General features: G+C 47.4%; 2 protein-coding genes across 2 annotated transcripts in view; both read left to right on the forward strand.

Annotated features, from left to right (window-relative positions):
* The window catches only part of TMEM150C (transmembrane protein 150C), a 319,396-nt gene that overhangs the window by 118,941 nt on the left and 179,933 nt on the right, over positions 1 to 20,522 (forward strand). The gene's annotated exons all lie outside the window — the stretch shown is intronic.
* SCD5 (stearoyl-CoA desaturase 5) overlaps positions 1 to 20,522 on the forward strand; it is a 129,861-nt gene that overhangs the window by 51,436 nt on the left and 57,903 nt on the right. The window lies entirely within an intron of this gene.

Here is a 20,522-nt window from a genome sequence, read left to right on the forward strand (position 1 = left end):
TCTTTTCGCCTTTGCACCTGTGTAAGCAGCAAAGACACAGAATTTTGCTTCAACAGGCAGTTCAACCTGTGTGTTGGGCCTGGGTCAACACCATTTGATTTCATTGGAAGATTAAACTTGAGCCCGAGACCCAGACTCCCCACCCCAGGGGCACACAGAATGCTTCACGAGCATGCGCTGGTCAGCGGGGGAGAGTGGGCAGGGACTTCCCCCAAGTTTCACCTGAGAAGTTAGTACAGAATTCTCGGGGGGGCTTCCAAATTCCTTCTCCCCTCTCCCATATGTTTCTTTCTTTTCCCCCCTCCACACATTAGAGGCTTTCAAGCTTATAGGTAATGTTTCTTTGAGCATATGCTATGCATCAGGCGTGCTTACATGTATTACCCTATTTACTCTGTACAGCCACCCTGCAAGGTAGATGGTACAATAATTATCCCCACTTGATGCTGAGGAAACGGGCACAGGAAGCCGGAGTGGCTTGTCCAAGCTCATGACGTGATAGAACCAACCTCAAACCCAAGCAGGCGGCCCAAGGCAGCGGCTCTTGTCCCCTGAGCTACCCTCCCTCACGGCGGTGAACCGGAGGTAGCGTGCACGTGCTCTGGGAAGAGAAGCTCAAAGTCTGAGTGAGGAGTGGGTGAAGGGGCATGTGTGTGTGTGTGTGTGTGTGTGTGTGTGTGTGAGTGAGAGAGAGAGAGAGAGAGGAAGAGAGAGAGAAAGAGAGAGAGAGAGAGATCTATTGTTCTGTTATTTACTCTGTGATTACACCAGTTTGCTTACCGGCTCCATTTCTCAGTTCCTTTGTTTCTAAAATTGCAAGCACATTAATAGGACTTAGCTCCCCAGAGGGTTGTTGTGATGATTAAATGTGCTAATAAAGTCCTTAGAACAGCGGCTGGCGCATGGTTATGTTACGCCAGCCATTATCACCATCACCATCACTCATGCCGGCATTTGGGGAGCCCTGCTCCCCTCTATCCCCTGGACTGGTGATGAAAATAGCTTTTCCAGCAAGTTCCCAGGAGCCACAGCTTGAGAACCACCGAGGAAGAGAGTCCAGGAGCTCCCCTTTCCTAGTAGCTTGAGTTCCATTTCTTCCCCTGAGCTCTGTGCTATAATATTTGCACGTCCTGTCTTTACCTAGACCGAGGGAACCCAGCTTGCAGGGCTATCCTCAGAGGAAGGCATGCCCTCTCAGAGCCTCGCCAGGAGCCTGGGTTTCAGCAGGGTCGGACAGGGACGTCTCAGCCAGAGGAGGATGCAAGCAGGTGAGAGGCTGGACTAGCGCATGCTGCCTGCAGGGCAGGCCCCGAAAGTCACCTAGGAGAGTGGCTGCGTGAAGAAGAACAGCTGACGAATTGGGGAAGTCATAGGAGGGGAGAGAAAAGAATCTTATTCTCGGAAGAAAATGTCCTTGGAGCAGAGATGGAGGTGATGAAAGAGAGGAGACGAGAGAGGGGCCCTAATTAGAGCATCCATGATAGGAATTGTGGGGTTTGAATTAGATTCGGGACTTTTTTAAAACGCCGAGGGGTGTGGAACAAATGGTTAAAAATCGGGACTGTCCCGCCAAAAGCGGGGCGTCTGGTCACCTTAGGTTTGTAGGAAGCAAAAGCTGGATGCTGCACGTTTGCAAGTTGGTCTGATACAAGGAGATGACAGCTTACCTTTATTCAAAGTAAAGGGTTATCTTGTACAAAGAGAAGTAAGTGGGAATTGTAGTCATTTTCCTATGTCTGGGGAGGAAAGGGAAGTGAGGAGTAAATGGGGCTGTTTGGGGTCCTTATATTTGTGTGGCTGTGGGGGGTCTGAATTCTCTCCAGTGCATTCTCTGTCTTAGCGGGGAGAGTGTGACAGGACTCCCTGTCCAGGACTCCAAACCCCCTCCTGGTACCTGGAGAGGCTTCTTGCCCAGTGCAGATGAGCTCTGACAATAGGGTTCCACTTCCAGGCTGCAAGTGCAGAGCTGGCCTGTGACTCCAAACCCAGGCCCACGTGCCCCCTGGATTCATTCTGTCAAAGCTCTTAGTTGCTGCAACTGTGCCTGTTGCTATTTCTGAGGGTCCCAGAGCCCCAGGCGCTGTCATGAGGTGGCTCACAGCCAGTCTCAGTGCACGGAGGCAGGAAGGCTTTGAGAACGTTACCTCTGCGGGGAGGGAGAAGGCATGAGCTGGTGTTCTTGCCAGGTGGCCTGCTCTGCGCTCACAGTCCCTGAGGCTCTCAGAGCTGTCCTGGGCAGGAGGCTGCACCTGTGCAGCCAGGCCTTGGCCCAGCAGCTGCCTCCTGCACCTTGGATTCCTGACAAAGGCAAAATAATTGCTGCTTCCAGCTACCGCCAGCTGGCTGCAGGGACAAGTCACGGGAGAATTGGGCTACATCCTCCATCTCCAGCTTCTGCTCTCAAGAGTGGCAGACTTGGCTGGTCCTCTTCCTATCAGTCACAGAGCTGAACATCATAACGACACGAAAGGAGGGGAAAAGTCCTAAAACATCCTCAGGGGGTGGAGCATCCAGTCTGGTAGGAAGCTGATGGGCCTGGGGGCCTCCACGCACCCCAAGAAGGAAGGCTGGGCTTGTTTTGAGGAACCTTCTCTCAGAGAAGCAGTATTTCAAGAGAGTAAGTTCTTTGTGTTCAAGAAGATGGTGGATACTTGAAACTCTTTCTCTTAAACTCATCCCTTCCACTTTTCCCCCTTTCATTCATTCCAAGAGTGTTTCCTGTTCCATGGACCAGCCTTTCTTTCCTCAGACCTGTGGGGTGCAGAGCTGCGTGCTGGTGCTCTTGGAGATGAGGTGGGGTCCAGAGCAGACCGCTGCTCTCGGGGAGCTCACTGTTGTGCTTGTCAGACGAGGTGTAAATACCCGAAAGGATAACTGGCTGGGATTCCCTGTAATCCTAACGTAGTGCTCCACAGCCACCCCCCCACCTCCGGCTCCGGCCCAGCCTCCACGCTCCCCAGCCCTCTTGGCTCTCAGCTCCCGGGGTGCAGCTTCTCTTCTCTTCTGGGGAACCCTGCCTCCCTCTTCCAGCCTCAGGCGAACCCCTCTGCCTTCTGAGCAACAGCCTACTCGTCTTCCCAGATTTGGCAATTCACCAAAAGCCTTTGGGACCGAAACTGGTTTGGCTCAGTGGCTAGAGTGTCAGCCTGTGGACTGAAGGGTCCCAGGTTCGATTCCGGTCAAGGGCATGTACCTTGGTTGCGGGCATATCCCCAGCAGGGGGTGTGCAAGAGGCAGCTGATCGATGTCTCTCTCTCATCTATGTTTCTAACTCTCTATCCCTCTTTCGCTTCCTCTCTGTGAAAAATCAATAATATATATATATATATATATATATATATATATATATATATATATATATATAAGCCTTTGGGATAGAGCCCCCTGGGTGACTTGGATTCTTTCATTTAGGTGGTGGGGTGTCAGCTGCGGGGGCATCACTTATGAGATGGACTGGCGAGGTTTGCTTAAAAAAGACCCATCCATGGTTACCTTGGCCACACACAACGTCTGGCCCTTCTCCAAGCACCTCCGTGCCTTTCTCCCTGCCCTCCGCCTGGGAAACTCCAGTTCCTTCTCCACAGCCCGGGTCAGAAACCACATCCCCTGTGCAGCCTTCCTGTTCCTCCAGGCAGGCACCGTCACTGCTGCCCGTGGCTCTTCATCTCCCTTGTGATTTGGCGTCTCAATCCCTTGGCCCTGAGGGTCTCACCTTTAGAGATAACTGCCCCCCCCCCCCGTCCTCAGTATTTCTTCTCAGGGTCCCCTTGGAGAGCCTCATACTTGTGTTTGTTGGGAAATAACTGGCTTTATTTAGACGAAAAGACTGTTTCTCAGAGATGCCAGTCTTGGCTTGTGATGTGCCCTTGAGCAGTGACCTTCCTGGGCAGTGGGGGTGGGAATGGCCTTCCCTCGGGAAGCGGGGGCTTCTGCTCTCCCACGAGCTGGAGAAGTGTCGGAGACGTGGAAACGTGCTGTAAAGGGGAATAATGAGCCGTGGTTCTCCACCTTGCCTACACTCTCTAATCACCCCGAGAGCTTTAAAGCACCCCCCCCCCCAGAGGTCTGTTTTCACTGCTCTGCCTGCAGCCTGGGCTCCGGCTGCTGAAACTTCCGGGGTGATATGCCTCTCAGAACCACCCACAGGAAGGAGGAGACCCTTACTTGGTAACTCTGGGGAAGTTTAGTCCTCACAATGCCAGGGAAGAATTGTGAGGACTAAAGTATGTTCATTAAAGGGGGGGAAAGATACGTAGGCAAAAACAAGGCCTGCACAGGTACACTAAGGTAGATGCCTCTTAAATGCCTAAACTTGACCTTAGGGGAAGACAGGAAAGCGGCAGAGTTGACGAGGGAGACAGAAGCCTTCCTCATGAAAAAGCTCAAGGTCGAGAGGAGCCGGGCCTTCCCAGACCCAGGGAGACACCAGGTGCGAAGGGCTTTACCTGTGACATCAGGACGGTTTGGACTCGCTGTTCACGAGGAGTCCCGGGGCAGGTGGGAAAGACCGTTACTTCTCAAAAGAACCTCAAAGAAACCAAAGCCCGGAGCATCCGCTCCCCTGGGAGATGAGAGGAAGGATGTTTACGGAGGCGGGAGTGCTTGGGTGGGGCCTTAACTCCTGGCTTGGGGAGACCATAACCCAGGGATGGGGCCCGTACACCCAACGTGGGAGAGGCAGAGTGCCTCTCTGAGCATTTGAAGTACTTTCAACTCAGCAGCTGGCGGGCAAGGGTGCCCGCTTAGCTCTGTGTGGATGGCCTCCCTGTGTGCACCATTCCAGGAACGATGCAGGCTGGGCCCTCTGCGGTTGGGCAGTGCTGCGGCCGGGGCCTTGTCCGTTGTCTGTCACTGTTGTACCCCAATCCCCATGCCCCATAGTCTGCTTCAGGTTCCACTGGAATCACCGAGGGTTTGGGGTTCGGAATTTGATGGGTCTGCCTCACTAGGATGTAAACCCGAGAGCCTCCAGGTGTGAGACGGGGTGGCCCTAACACACCGTATTTCACCCGGTGATGACGGTACAGATAAACAGACCCCCTCTATCAGAGGCGGGACAGCCCACCCTGCCAGGCGAGCCAGGCGGCAGGGATGGGTGCCCTCCGGAACTCTGACAATGCAGAGGAAAAAGAGCTCTCGTCCCCTTATCTTGACCAACCAAGATAGGTTTGTGGCAGCTCCTGGAGAGAGGACCGAATGAAGAGGGTTGTGTGTGTGTGTGTGTGTGACAGGAACGGGCCAAGAGGCAAAGGCTTCCTCCAGCCCAGCGCCTGTCAAACTGCAGATCGCAGCCCGTTAGTGGGTGTGCAACGCTGTGGTTTGGATCATGGCCAACATTTGAAAAATAATAAAGTAGAACAAAAATATCAGAGCATTGCGCATAGTAAGGAGTTAGGACCGTGTTATGAAAATGTTATTTGTTACAGTTGTGTTTTAGGTTGCAGTGTGAAATATATTTTGCAAATCTCTATTAAAAAAACAACAGCCAAAACCGGCGGACTGAAAGGTCCCAGGTTCGATTCCCGTCAAGGGCATGTACCTTGGTTGCGGGCACATCCCCGGTAGGGGGTGCGCAAGAGGCAGCTGATTGATGTTTCTCTCTCATCGATGTTTCTAACTCTCTATCCCTCTCTTCCTCTCTGAAAAAATCAATAATATATATATATATATATATATATATATATATATATACACACATATATTTTAAAAAACAGCAACAGTTGCCTCCTTAACAAATAGGGTAAAAGTAGTCTTTTCAATTGCCGGGTCCAGGTCGCTTGTTTGCCCAGGTGGGGAAATCCTGTCAGTCTCAAGGTTGTTTTTCAGTAACAAGTGGGCCGGTGGCAGACGGTAGCTGTGTGTGCCTCTTTCAGAGCCTGGGGAAGGATGCACTGTTCTCAACTCACACAGCCGTCCAGGGACTCGGCTCAGAGACCCTCCCGGTGCCTTTTCCTCCCTTCTCTTCCGTGACTCACCTTGTCACTCGCATTGCTATTCCCCTTAGTCACACCTTCTTTCCAGGCTTTGTTCTCATAAGGCATCATGTCTTAAAATTCTCACTGATGAACTAAAGCATCACAGAAACAAATGGGGAAAAAATGCATTCATGCCATCCAAAGCTGCCATTTTCGTGTGTGTGTGTGTGTGTGTGTGTGTGTGTGTGTCTGTGTGTGTGTGTGAACAAGACAAAAGGGTGCCATCGAGGTCCTGGGAGTAGTTGACAGTGAAGTGAAAAGAAAACCGGGTATGGGTTTCACCTTCAGAAAGTTCATATTGGCTGACAGGGGTGGCAGCTTTCTTGGGGTTTGAAATGAATTCAGTGTTTTATTCTAAACATCAAGAGCCTTTGCCCTTGAGCCCCTTCCACTTGGAGGCAAGCCTCACATCATCTCCTCTACATGGGAAATGGGAAGATTGATTTGTTTGTAAAGCTCAGGGAAGTTGTTTTTTTTTATTTATTTTATTTTATTTTATTTTTTTTTTTTTAGCAAGAAACTATTCTAAGGTCTTGACACAGGTTACAAGAAAAGTTTGCTGTGATTGTGAAACTATTCTGGCTGGATTTTTCTTTTTTCTTGTCTTTGGCCTTCAAGAAACCCCACTTGAATTCTTCCCAATTATTATCCTAAACATGAGCGCACAGTCTGAGATGTAAACAAAATCTGCCCACGATTTCCTCTGCATGGGGAGGGTGAAAATTCCCTCTCAGTTATTATCTGTTAGCTCGTTAGAAAAGAAACGCCATGGATGGTTTCTCTCCGAGGCAGCACAGCCCCCTGCAGCCTGGAGGTCGGGCTCTGGGGCCAGAAAGTCTGGCTTCTTATCGTCCTGCGGCCACTGGCTCCCACGGCCACTCACCGTCACAGCAACGGCTGTCAGGAGTGAGGCCCGCGACAGGCCTCGTTTTTCATGATAAAAACCATCCTTCCATTTGACAGGTGAAGAAACTGACTCAGGGAAACCGCATGTGTATCGTTTTTATTTTTTCTCTGATCTCGTCTTAACCACTTATTTTAGGGCTGACTTATTGGTAGGCAGGAAAGAGAACTCTGCATGTATTTAATTTTAATCACTTTTATTTGTTTTAAAATATATTTTATTGAGTGAGAGAGATAGAGACATAGATGATGAGAGAGAATCATCGATTGGCTGCCTCCTGCATGCCCTGCACTGGGGATCGAGCCTGAAACCCGGGCATATGCCCTGAGTGGGAATCGAACTGTGTCTTTCTGGTTCATAGGTTGATGTTCAACCACTGACCCATGCTGGCCAGGCTAATCGCTTTATTCTAAAAAAATATTTTTAAATTGATTTAGAGAGAGAGAGAGAGAGAGAGAGAGAGAGAGAGAGAGAGAGAGAGAGAGAGGAGAGATAGAGAGAAAGGGAGGAGAGAGAGAAACATTGTTGTCAGGGTGAAACATGGATCGGTTGCCTCCTACATGCTTTCTGCTGGGGATCAAGTCCAAAACCCTGACCAGGAATCGAACACTGGCAACCTTTCAGTGCACGGACGACACCCAACCAACTGAGCCTCCCAGGCCAGGGCTTGAGTCACTGCAGAGCCATAAAGCCAGTGCAAAGCAAGGTGCAGCCTTCTTTTCTCACGCTGGCCCTCTGCATTCCGATTCTTCTTTTGCATCTTCATGTGCGATGCAAAAGAAGAAAGATGAAATTTAATGTTTGTGTATTGCTCTCAGTGACATTTATTTCCCCCAAACTTTTAATGTGAACATTTTCAAACACAGGATTTTAAGGAATAATATTTAAACACCTGCATCTCTACTATGAGATTCAACAGTTATTAACATCTTACTATATTTGCTTTACCTGTATTTATAACTTTTTCTTAGTCATTTAAAAATAAGTGGCCGATGTTGTGGTCATTTTTCCCTAAAGAATTCCATGCATCCCCTAAAAATAAAGACATTATCCTGGCAATAATCTAATGTCTAGTTTATATTCAAAGTTTCTTCCATTCTCAAAATATCTTTTACGCATGATTTTTTTTTTTTTTTGGCACGAGGATTTAATCAGGCTTATTGCATTGTTTGATTATTTGTTCTCACTGTCTTGAGCACAGACCCTCACCTTTGACATTGACTTTTTGAAGAAATCAGGACAGTTTTCTGTAGAATGTCTCACATTTTGGATTGTCTGATTGTTTCTTTTTTCCACTATTTCCTATAAACTGGGAGTTAGGTCTAAAAGCTTATTCAAAATAAAGGATATTTGGCAAGAAAGCCTTAGATGTACTTTATTTTTGTCATATCAAAAGGCAACTACTGCCCTTGCCGGTGTGCTCAGTGGTTAGCACACTGTGTACCAAAAGGGTCAAGGGTTCAATTCCTAGTCAACGTTACATACCTGGGTTGCAGGTTTGATCCCAGGCCCAGTCGGAGTGTGTGGGAGGTAACCCATCGATGTATCTCTCTATCTCTTCCTCTCTCGTTTTCCTCTTCCTTTTTCTCCCTCCCTTCCACTCTTTCTAAAAATCAATGGAAAAATATCCTCGGGTGAGGGTTAACAACAACAAATAAAGCAACTACCATTCAGTTCCTCCACTCACTATTCCTAATGCCGAGTTCCACCTCTTGGTTAAGGGCTGGATCCCTCCATTGTAAATTCTGTGTTCTCCTTCACAGTTCGAAAGCAACTGGGGGGAAGGGAGTGATGCTTTGACACCGTGGGGATGTCCTGCTTCCCAGCGATCCTCTGGCCTGATGACTTTAGCATGTGTTAGTTTGCTGGGGCTGCAGTAACAATGCACCACGGCCTTCAGCAACCCAGCGTTTTTGCATTTCAGTTTTAGAGACTGGAAGCCTGAAATGAAGGTGTCTGCAGGGCTGGCTCCTCTCGGGGAAGGTTCTGTTCCAAGGCCTCTCTCCGCGGCTTGCAGGTGGCTGTCTTTCTGTGTCATAATCTCCTCTAGGTGTGCCTGGGCCACCATTTCCTCTTCCTGTGGGATTAGGACCTTCCTGTTAACTTCAGTCTGTCTTCACATAAGATGACATTCTGGCCCTGACCCGTTTGGCTCAGTGGATAGAGCGTCTGCCTGCCAACTGAAGGGTTTCAGGTTCGATTCCAGGCAAGAGCATGCACCTTGGTTGCGGCCAATCCCCAGAAGTGGGTGTGCAGGAGGCAGCTGATCGATGTTTCTAACACTCTATCCATCTCCCTTCTTCTCTGTAAAAAATCAATAAAATATATATATTTTAAAAAGATGACATTCTGCAGCCCAGGGATTAGGATTTCAACATGTGGATTTTGGGGGACACAATTCAACCTGTAACAACATCCATTCCTGACTCTTGCCATAACCCTTTATTTATGGGGGTCTCAGGTTGGGTTCTCACAGAAACGGATTCCGAGATGCAGATCTGTGTGCTGGTGTGTCAGGGACCATGCTCTGACACCTGGGAGAGACTAAGAGCAGCAGGTGGGGTGGAGAGAGAAGCCGAACTGCAATGCAGTTGTAACGAAGGCCTCGGCCTACGCTGCAGGCAGCTCTGGAACGGGATGATCCTTCAGAGATGTTGCAAATTGAGGCAGAGGACCAGGCCTTTGTACTCTTCATCAAATAAGCATTGGATGCAGGGTGCCCCATGGAGGGGCAAAACCGTGGGCAGGGCAGCTTCTTTCCATGGAGGGCAAGGCCTGGGGAGACTCAGATGTGAGCTGTTCGGTACCAGCAGTGCCAGCGGTTGGGGAAATGAGTGCATGGTCCTAAAGGGAGGTTTGGGGCAGGTGTCGGGATGTCTAAGAATTACAGAAGGGTGATTTCCCCCTAAATCTACATTTATTAGCTGGCACTCTGCCAAAAAGAGAAAAAGCTTTCCCTCATCAACTGGAAACGAATTATAGTTCTTTCTAAAAAACAGGGTGGATGCACGATGGTTTTTTTATCCACTCATCTCCTGATGGGCACTTGGGTTGTGTCCAAATCTCAGCGATTATAAATAACGCTGCAATGAACACAGGGGTGCATACGTTCTTCCTGATTGGTGTTTCGGTTTTCTTAGGACATATTCCTAGGAATGGAACCACTGGGTCAAATGGCAGTTCCGTATTTCATTTTTTGAGGAAATGCCATGCTGTTCACAGTGGCTGCACCAGTCTGCAGTCCCACCAGCAGTGCACGAGGGTTCCCTTCTCTCCACATCCTCGCCAGCACTTGTCGTTTGTTGATTTGTTGATGATAGCCATTCGGACAGGTGTGAGGTGAGAGCTCATTGTGGTTTTATTTTGGATTTCTCCGATGCTTAGAGATGTTGAGCATCTTTTCATGTTGTTTGGCCTTCTGTATGTCCTCTGTGGAGAAGTGTCTTTCCAAGTCCTTTGCCCAATTTTTAGTTGGATTGTTTGCTTTTTTCTGGTGTTGAGTTTTATAAGTTCTTACCTTACCTTTTGTGATAGCGTGGATGGGCCTGGATTATATTATACTAAGTGAAAGAAGCCAGTCAGAGAAAGACAATTACCATATGATCACTGACATGTGGAATCTGATGAACAAAAAACCTCTAATGAACAAACTAGAAACAGACTCATAGATACAGAGAACAGACCGTCAGCTTCCAGAGGGGAGGAGGGTCTGGGGAGTGGGTGAAAAAGGTGAAAGGATTAAGCAGGAAAAAAACAACAAATCAAACTCATAGTCACAGACAATAGTATGGCGATGGCGATTGATTACCAGAGGGAAAGCAGGGAGGGGAGGAGGGGGTGGCATTGGAGGGGAAAGGGGATAAATAATGATGGAGAGAGGCTTGACTTGGGGTGGTGAACACACAATACAATATCCCAGTGATTTTCAACCTTTTTCATCTTATGGCACACATATATTAACTACTACAATTCTGTGGTACACAAAAAATACATTTGTTTTTGCTTATCTGACACAAAAAACTGGGCATGTTTTTGATTCATTCACACGAGAAGGCTATCATTGTGTTGGCTGTTGTATTTTTTTTATTTGACAATCTAAGGGAAAAGAGGTCAGTGCCCCTGACTAAATAGTCAGGCACTGCATGCTTTAAAATTTCTTGCAGCACACCAGTTGAAAATCACTGCACTGTGCAGGTGATGCATTATAGAATCATACACCTGAAACCTATATAATTTTTTTTAACCAATGTCACCCCAAATAAATTTAATTTATAAAAAAGACAGGGTGAATGCTTAAATTTTTTTCCTCGACCAATTTCTCAGGGTCACATATACTTTTGCTATTGAGGGCCTTTTGCACCATAAAAAACATTAGAAATCATATTTTACAGCTGTGTTGGTATAAATGTAACCTAGGCTGGATTTATTATTATCTGTTTATTATCATATTCATTTGCTTTTCGTCTGAAGATAGCATACTGGGGGCTCTCAGTGCTGTGTCTACTGTGCCTGTGCCACTAGCTCCAGATCAGGAGCCCAGCAGGTAGCAAACGAACAGGGTTGATTCCAAGTGTGTGAGTGTGTGTGTGTGTGTGTGTGTGTGTTTGTGTGTGTGTGTGTGTGTGTGTGAGAGAGAGAGAGAGAGAGAGAGAGAGAGAGAGGGTGTGAGTGTGAGAGAGTGTGTGTGTGTGTGTGAGTGTGTGTGTGTGTGTGAGAGAGAGAGAGTGTGTGAGTGTGAGAGAGTGTGTGTGTATGAGAGAGTGTGTGTGTGTGAGAGTGTGTGTGTGTGTGTGTGTGTGAGAGAGAGAGAGAGAGAGAGAGAGAAGGTGTGAGTGTGTGTGAGTGTGTGTGTGAGAGAGTGTGTGAGTGTGTGTGAGTGTGTGTGTGTGTGTGTGTGTGTATGTGTGTGTGAGAGAGAGAGAGAGAGAAAGAGAGAGAGAGCGTATGTTTGTGTGAGAGTGTGAGTGTGTGTGTGTGAGTGTGTGTGTGATTGTGTGTGTGTGTGTGTGTGTATACAGGGGGTGAATGTGATGACCATCTAACGGGAATGGACATTTAGGTCCAGTAGAACATTTCTCTGTAGGAAAGGGAGGTGGCCGGGTGTTGCCAGTATTTTCACTTTTTCAGGAGAAACCAGAAATAGAGACTTTAAAATTTGAAATAATCTATTTTTAATTGTTGGCTCAGTTTAAAAAACAAACAAACAAAAACACCTGTGAGCCGATTACAGCCTAAAGGCTGCCAGTCTGAGGGTCTTCGGGGAGGACCGTCCATACTCAGTACCTTGCAGAAAGCCTGGCACATGGAATGTGCTTGGACATACTTACAGAGAAACCAATGAATGAATAATGACATTTCACTAAGGCAACTCACTAAAAGCAGGTTGGATTTTATGCATCAATACCAGTGAAGACCAGAAAGCTTAGGCACCGGAGTGTGCTGCAAAGAAAACAAAACTGCCCTGGGCTTTTCACAGCAGCTTAGAGACGTGGCAGGAATAGAGATGTGTGATGAGAACCCTGGAAGCCCCTTTGTGAACTAGGTCAGGCCGCCTCAGGAGGCTTTCATTAATCAGAGACTCACAGGGGGTTCACGATGGAGTGCAGTATCATTGTGGTGGGGGAAAAACAACAACCACGAAATCTTACAGAGACTGTGTTTTGTCATTTTTCCCTTAGGGGGCCCCAAATATTCCTCCCTGGGGAACATTTTTTATCTCTGCCTTGTTCTTGGTTGCTAGATGGCAGAAGTTTGGTCAGAATCCACTGAGTCCATGTTGAGGCCCAGGGAGGACCCTGTCAGGTCAGGTGAGAGGGGGAGGAGAGTAAGAGTCTTGAAGAGAAACGGAGAGAGAGCAGGGCCTCCTAGAGGCTTTCTCTCAAATTTTCACTATAATCCCCAGCTCTTTTGTCTCGGACATAAAAGCAACAGCGGTGCCTCAGGCTTTTCCTTAAGATGAGCCTTCAGGGCTCAGCGCTTAGCTCTCTGAGGATCTGGGTATCTCAACCCAGTCTTCATGCTTCCCTGCTGCTGGGGGCCTGCTGACTCCGCGTAACCTCTGGGTCCTGCGCTTCAGCCACTAGCTGTCTTAATTCCATAGAGAAATTGCTCCTTGGGGGATGGGGAAGATAATGACATCACCCATAATTACCCAGATATTTCAGATGATGTTGCTAGAACTTACTCTTTTTTCTCCCATTTTCCCCAGACTGACCAGTTTGGGTGCTGTTATAATCGTAACCTACCTTCAGAGGGACCAACATTGTTGATATTATAATTTACCACTTATGGTCACTAATGAGCACATAGCGGTTGCAGTATAAAATATATGTGCACACACACTCTTTCTCTTACACACACACACTTGCTGCCCAAGAGAAAAAAAATCAAAACTGGATAGTTAATGGAAAAGGCAACTTGGCGTACCCACAGTGCAGTAAATTATTATCTTTGTACTCAGTTATGCCTAAATCTAATTTTGACTCTTGTGTTTTGATTTTGATTGTTGGAGCGAAAAGAGATGGATGATGGAGGTTATCCTGAACCATAGACTCGGAGAATGTTTGCTCTTCCCAAATTCACCTCAGAGAACCTGGGAGGGCGAGGGTTCAGGGTAAGGAAAGGAGTCATTGTTTACACCTGGGGCACCCTTTGCCCTGAAGGCCCTGCTCCCTGGTCATCCAGCCTCAGCCTGGCAGAGTTGCCTAGTGATCAGAATTATGAAATTTTCAGAAATGTTTAGTATTTGCTAAATATCTTATGTACCTTTTAATTTGTTTCACAACAACTGTTTGAGGTTTACTTGTTTCACAGATAAATGAGACTAAGAAAGAGTAAAATGCCCCCCCCCCCCACCAGCTAGGCAATGGCAGGTGCCTTGTGTGCCCTCCACTTGTCTGTATAAGGAGCCTGCATTCTGATTTTTTTTTTATTGTTTTTTTTTCTTTCATTTTTAGTGAATAAAATGTTAAATGATTGGCAGCTCCAGATATATGGCTCTTGTTACATGTGTGGCCACTCTGAGTAGATGACAGAACAACATTAGTCTACAGCATTTTATTTTTTAAAAAAAGTTTTTATTGATTTTAGAGAGAGAGGAAGAGAGAGGGAGAGAGAAACATGGATGTAAGAGAGAAACATCATTCAGCTGCCTCCCACCAAGTACCCCGACTCGGGATGGAGCCCACAACCTGGGCATGTGCCCTGACCAAGAATCGAACCGGCAACTTTTCCATGCATGGGACAACGCTCAGCCAACTGAGCCACACTGGCCATTGCAATAGCAGAGCAGGTAACAAGTTATGTATAATTTTGTGTTTCTTAGTGGTCTGCTATGACTTTCATTCTAATTGTCATAGAAGCTGTAAGCCAACCAGGAAAAGTAGCATTTACCCAGGACTTTAGAGCAAGCTAAGTGGACCTAACTGAAGGCAGAGAGAGGAAATGCAAGAAATGTATCTTCTCTCTCTTGTTCCTTTTTCATCAAATCTTCCTGGATGATTAGGGCAGCTGCTTAAAGATTCACGCCGTGGGATCAGAGAACATGTCTTCCTGCAGCCCGAGTGCAGCGCGGTGGAAGGCGGTTTAGCAGGAGGAGGTGGGGCTCGCACAGCGGGGCTGTTGGTGATTGGCAGGCGAGAAATCTACCACTGAACCACCCATGCACCCACAGGCTGTTGGTGATTGGGCGCACAGTAGAATTTAGGCTTTACTAGTCAAGAGAAGCCCTGTGCAACCAGTAAATAGAAATCATGGGAAAATGTTCTGTTTTCAAGAGAATTGTTGAAATAGTACCTAGGAGGAAGTTGCCTCAGAATCTCAAACTTTTTATACCCAAGCCTTTATTTTATTTTTTAATATTTTTAAAAATCTGTTTCAGAGTGGGAGGGAGAGGAAGAGAGAGAGAGACAGAAACATCAATGATGAGAGAGAATCATTGAGCGACTGCCTCCTGCACGCCCTACACTCAGGATGGAGCCTAAAATGCGGGCATGTGCCCTAACTGGGAATTGAGCTGTTACCTCTTGTTCACATGTCAACGTTCAACCACTGAGCCACGCCGGCCAGGCTACACCCAAACCTTTAAAGGGAAGATGTAAGGTCTAACTGAAATTCTTTAAAACACTGCTTCATGAGATGAGAGGCCATAAAGGGTCTTACCCTGCCACTGGCAGCCCCTTATTGGGCCTTGGCATAACTATGGGTATGCCAAGTTGCCTTTTCCATTATATATTCAGTATTTATTTTTTTCTCTTGGGCAACAAGTGTGTGTGTGTGTGTGTGTGTGTGTAAGAGAAAGATGTGTGTGCACATACATTTTATACTGCAATAGCTATGTGCTCATTAGTGACCATAAGTGGCAAATTATAATATCAAAAATGTTGGTCCCTCTGAAGGTAGGTTACGATTATAACAGCACCCAAAATTTGGGGAAAATGGGAGAAAAAAAGAGTAAGTTCTAGCATCATCATCATCTGAAATATCTGGGTAATTATGGGTGATGCCATCATCCCCCCCCCCCCCCCCCAACGAGCAATTTCACTATGGAATTAAGACAGCTAGTGGCTGAAACGCAGGGCCCATAAGGCCTTCTCTCTCGGAGGTGGCTGGTCAGCTGAGCACACTGGGACCCTGGACCGGCAGCAGCAGCACCGCCTGTGAACTTGTGAGGATCAAAATTCCTAGGCCCCTCCCAGTCCTTTGTTTCGACTTGTTTATGAAATAATTTTAGAGATAAATGATCCCTACAGCTCCCCATGGAACCAGAAGGGTCTGAAGAAGCAAGCACTGGTGCAGTCACACCAGGAGAATGAACAGGGGAGCTCTCAAGAAGAACTTTCCTGTGAAGTTAGAACAGGATTCTCTGCTGCGGCACTGCTGAGGTTTTAAGCATCATCATTCTTTGCTGCAGAATTGGCCTCGGGCATTGTAGGATGCTCAGCAGCATCGCTGGCCTTTACCCACCAGATGCTAGCAGCATCCTTCAGGTTTTGGTTGGTGATCATTGACAGTGCTGAAGACTTGGCTAAATGTCCCCGGAAGAGGGAAGGAGGCAAAGTCACCAGGCCTTGGAGAGCCCCGGGCTTAGAGTGATGCAAGAGCCTGTGTCTTCAGAGGAGGTGACCCGGAGGGATGTTTTACAGAGGCAGCGGGGCGGCATTCATAATGGGATAATAATAGGCAATGCTCACTGCTCACCAGGCATGGCCTGTGTTTTCCCTACCCCTCTTAATCTTTACAACAAATCTATGCCTGTTGTAAAGCAAGTGCCATTTCCCCCTCTTTATGGATGAAGAAACCAAGGTTTAGAGATTAAGTCTCGCTGAGAAGTAATATGCCAGGGGTTCAATCCCAGGTCCTTTTTACTATTATGTTATACTAGAGGCCCGGTGCATGAAATTTGTGCAGGGGGGTGGTTGTCCTTCACCCAAACCTGCACCTTCTCCAATATGGGACCCCTTGAGGGATGTCCAACTGCCCATTTAGGCCCCATTCCGATAGGACTGTTGGCTCCCAATTGCTTGCTTGCCTGCCTTCCTGATTGCCCATAACCACTTCTGCCTGCCAGCCTGATCACCCCCTAACCACTCCCCTGCCAGCCTGATTGATGCCTAACTGCTCCCCTGCCAGCCTGTTTGCCCCTAATTGCCTCCCTCTGCTATCCTGGTCACCCTTAACTGCCCTCCCCTGCAGGCCTGGTCCCTCCCAACTGCCATCCCCTGCCGGCCATCTTATGGTGGCCATCTTGTGTCCACATGGGGGCAAGATCTTTGACCACATGGGGGCAGCCATCTTGTGTGTTGGAGTGATGGTCAATTTGCATATTACTCTTTTATTAGATAGGATTGCTAGTCACATACCTATATGGATGGATGTATCTTTACCTATGGGTCTGTTGGCCTGATCCTATCTATCTTCCAAATCTGGGAAGGACTGGAGAGGGCCAGAACCAAACTGTGACTTCAAAACATTTGAGCTGGTACAAAAGCAGGTACCCAAACAAGTGTCTTCTGCCATTGCAGCCCCCCACTTCCCTTCCTTCCCTGTTCGCAGGAGCCTTCGGCCTCTGCCTGCACCCCCACCTCTGCCCTCCCCTCAGTGGAAGATAGTTCTGTGTGTTGATCGTGTCCTCTCGCAGGTTTAACGGCCGGAGCTCCGCTGCACACCCACCGGGCTCCTGGACATCAAAGGCTCTGCTCCTCAGGGCCTGGAGGGAGCTCGCATCATCAAAGGGAGCTAGCTGCTGGGAAAGCAGCGCTGACGGACCCAGACTTCATGGGAAAGGACAGCCCCATCTTCTGATCCCGAGCCCGCGAGTGCCAGGAGCTCTGCACAGATTGGCGTCTGGGTGGCTTTGTTAGCGCGGGTAGTGGAAGTGGGGTTCATAGCAACCATGCGGGTCTAGCAGCCGCCGTGGGCCCATGGCAGGTTGTGTGGGCACCAAAGGACTAAGCTTTAACAGGGCACAACATCTCCTGACACTGGCCCTGTTTCTGGGTCTGGGTGTGATGAAGGCAAGAAAGAGTGGACTTTTTCACGGTGGGAAGAAGGAGATGAGACTTTGCAAACCCAGGGGCACTCCTTTGATTTTGCATCCGGTGCCACAATAAATCTTACCACACCACCATCTCCCATACGTGGATCTCCTGGAAGGCTTTCCTTGTGGCACCTCTCAAATTAGCCTTATCAAAATTGTTAATGGAATAGCCCATCAATTCTCATATCTAACCCAGGGTTTTTGTAGTTTATCCTCATTTTGGCTATGACTAGAAGGCTGCATGCGTTCTTCCTTAGAAGTCCTGCAGAATTTTAGTATCAGACATCCAGTGCCAGCTAGCTTAAGTAAGAGAAGGGAATTTGTTGTCTTACATAAGGAGGAGAACTACTGGGGAGGCTCACAGGATCAAAAGAACTATAGAGCCCCAGGGCCTGCAACCAATGGCTCCGGTCAGGCTCTCTCTGACGCTCTTGTTGACATCTCATTGTCTCTGTGTCTGTCTTTCTTGGCCTCATTCTGTACTATTGCAATCTTGCCTCCACATGTGACTTTTAGTTTTTCAGCCAGAAGAGAAAGAAGGGTTGGGTCAGGTCTTTAGTCCCAATGCCAGGAAGATGGGATGCTATGGTAGGCCAGGCCTGGGCCACATGGCTGTATTTCTGTTGTCAGAAGGACCACGAAAAACTACTGCTCAGTTCAGGCTCTGGCTCAAATCCATTGTCAGAGCCCCCTACCCCAAGCATAGACAGACCAACCTTGTAAGTGATCCCTGAAATATTCAAAATCCCCCAAAAGGAGAAGACAGTGCCATCGACTATGGTAAGGTCCTGTCTGGGAACTGTGGCTTGGGGGAATTCTGTTTTGGGTTTTCATGGAGTCTCGGAATTCATTTCATTGCACCCAAGGTCCACTGTCTTACCTACTGGTAAAATAGTCACACTGAATGTTTCCAGTATTGATTGTACTTTCTCCCTAACTACTTGACAGTTGAAAAAAAAAAAATTATTGATGGGGATGTGAAGGCCAGGAAGGAATGGAAAATAGCTGCGGGGGGGGGGGGGGGGGGGGGGTGTGCGCCTGGGGGTAGGGCCGGCAGGGGAGGTCAATGGGGGGAAAAAGGAGACATATGTACTACTATTTGTAATTCTTTAAACAACAAAGGAAAGAAAATAGCTGCCCATTTCATGGATTTATGACCAAGATTAAACTATATTAACAAAAGAGGCCAGAGCCTGGTCAGCATGGCTCAGTCGTTGAGCATCGACTTATGAACCAGGAGGTCATGGTTAGATTCCTGGTTCGATTCCTGGCACATGCCTGGATTGTGGGCTCAATCTCCAGTGGGAGGCGTGCAGGAGGCAGCGATCAATGATTCTCTCTCATCATTGATGTTTCACTCTCTTCTTCCCCCTTCTTCTTGTATAGCTATAAAGCACCTCTGTTATTGGAATTTTTTTTCCCCAACATAAAATATTTTATAAAGAGGCCAGAACTTTTTATTTATTACTACTCTCTGTAACTTATGAGCATATTGTTGATTTTTGTTTTTAACTTTTTTGTTTTTGTTTTTAACTTTTCAAGTAAGGAATATTTGACACGTTTATGAAATCCACATGTATTCAGGGACTCATTAATCTCAGTGCCAGGGGTAAGGCTTGTTTTTAGGCCCATGGGATCTTGGATCTTGATCTTGGATTGAGATCAAGATCAGTCAGACTCGACTTTTAGAAGTGATGTTGTGCTCCCTTTAAATATGTATAAGGATACTGAAGTGATCCTGGTAATTATTTGAAGAAAGTACTCAGTGGGGGTCTGGGACCATTCACAGTTGCTTGGGAATGCACTCACAGCCAATCACTTGTTCTTTGGCAGTTCTTTATGGAGGGCCCTGACTGTGCTAAGTGCTAGAAACACTTGTGTAGGGTAATACGCCTGATCCTACCGCCTTAGAGCCTGGTTTAGGTTTTTGCCCAGGTTAGGAAATGGCCCACTTCTACAATAAATTTGAATTGGGATCCAGTATTAAAGACAACAGTGCTTAGAAGTGAAGATAAAACCTACTTGATATCTCCCAGAAGCAAAGGGGCAGGTAGAGGGTGGGAACTTGATTCTTGGATCAGAACTTGGGTTTGACTCGTAGCAAAGACACACCTTAGCTTTGTGACATTGGGAAATGAGTTCACTTCTTTAAGCCTCTGTTTTCTCATCTGTAAAATGGGACTGATAATAATACAAATTCAAAGGGATTGTTTGATATGTTTTAATAAGATAATCCAAGGAAGACATTTAGCATTGTATGGGCACATTGCTTGAAAAATCACTGTGATACAGTAATTGTAATAACCTTAGGAATCATGATTTTTTGGTCCCTGTGTGTCCTCTTTCCATCATGCACTTATAACCTCTCCCAAGTCTCCATACACAGAGCAAACCACCACTACCACCTAGGGTGGCCGGGGGGTGGGGTGGGGGGTGGTGGTGGTGGTGGTGGTGGTGGTGGTGGATGGGGGAGGGGGGGAGGCATGAGGTCTTCAGCAGAGACTTTAGAACCAGGGTGACTTGGGGTTACATGCAGGATTCAACTCTCAGAGATCCAGTTCCTCAACTGCAAAGTGAGACAGTAGCACCGGTTGGGAGGGTTAGCAATAATAATGAGCTCCACTACAGGTTGGCTTTTTAAAAACTCCTTATCTGGCCATCTTTGTGAGCCCAGGCCATGGTGGCAGTTTAAGTGAGGATCTCTAGAAGACAAATCTTAGCTGTCCCTGATGTCAGGGTTTTCCTTCTAGCCCTGAGCCAGACTTCATTGCTTTTCGTCTGGCCTGCATGGTTTCCTTCAAGCCAAGGTCGTTGGAGGCATGATAATCGGTACTGACACTTGGAAATAGCTCTCCAGATAACTCCTCCTGGCATGATTGCCAATGAAGAGGCAATCTCAGCCCCACAAAGAGTGGATGTGTAAGCCTGAACCACAAATGCACACCAATATGGTTGTGATTTTGCATCAAGACTGGCAAGAAAAATTAGCAAATAAAAGATTTGTTTGAGCCGAAATCGGTTTGGCTCAGTGGATAGAACATCGGCCTGCCGACTGAAAGGTCCCAGGTTCGATTTCGGTCAAGAGCATGTACCTTGGTTTCAGGCA

Source organism: Pipistrellus hanaki, assembly GCF_964339955.1.
Source record: "Pipistrellus hanaki genome assembly, chromosome: 1".
Classification (NCBI taxonomy): Eukaryota; Metazoa; Chordata; class Mammalia; order Chiroptera; family Vespertilionidae; genus Pipistrellus; species Pipistrellus hanaki.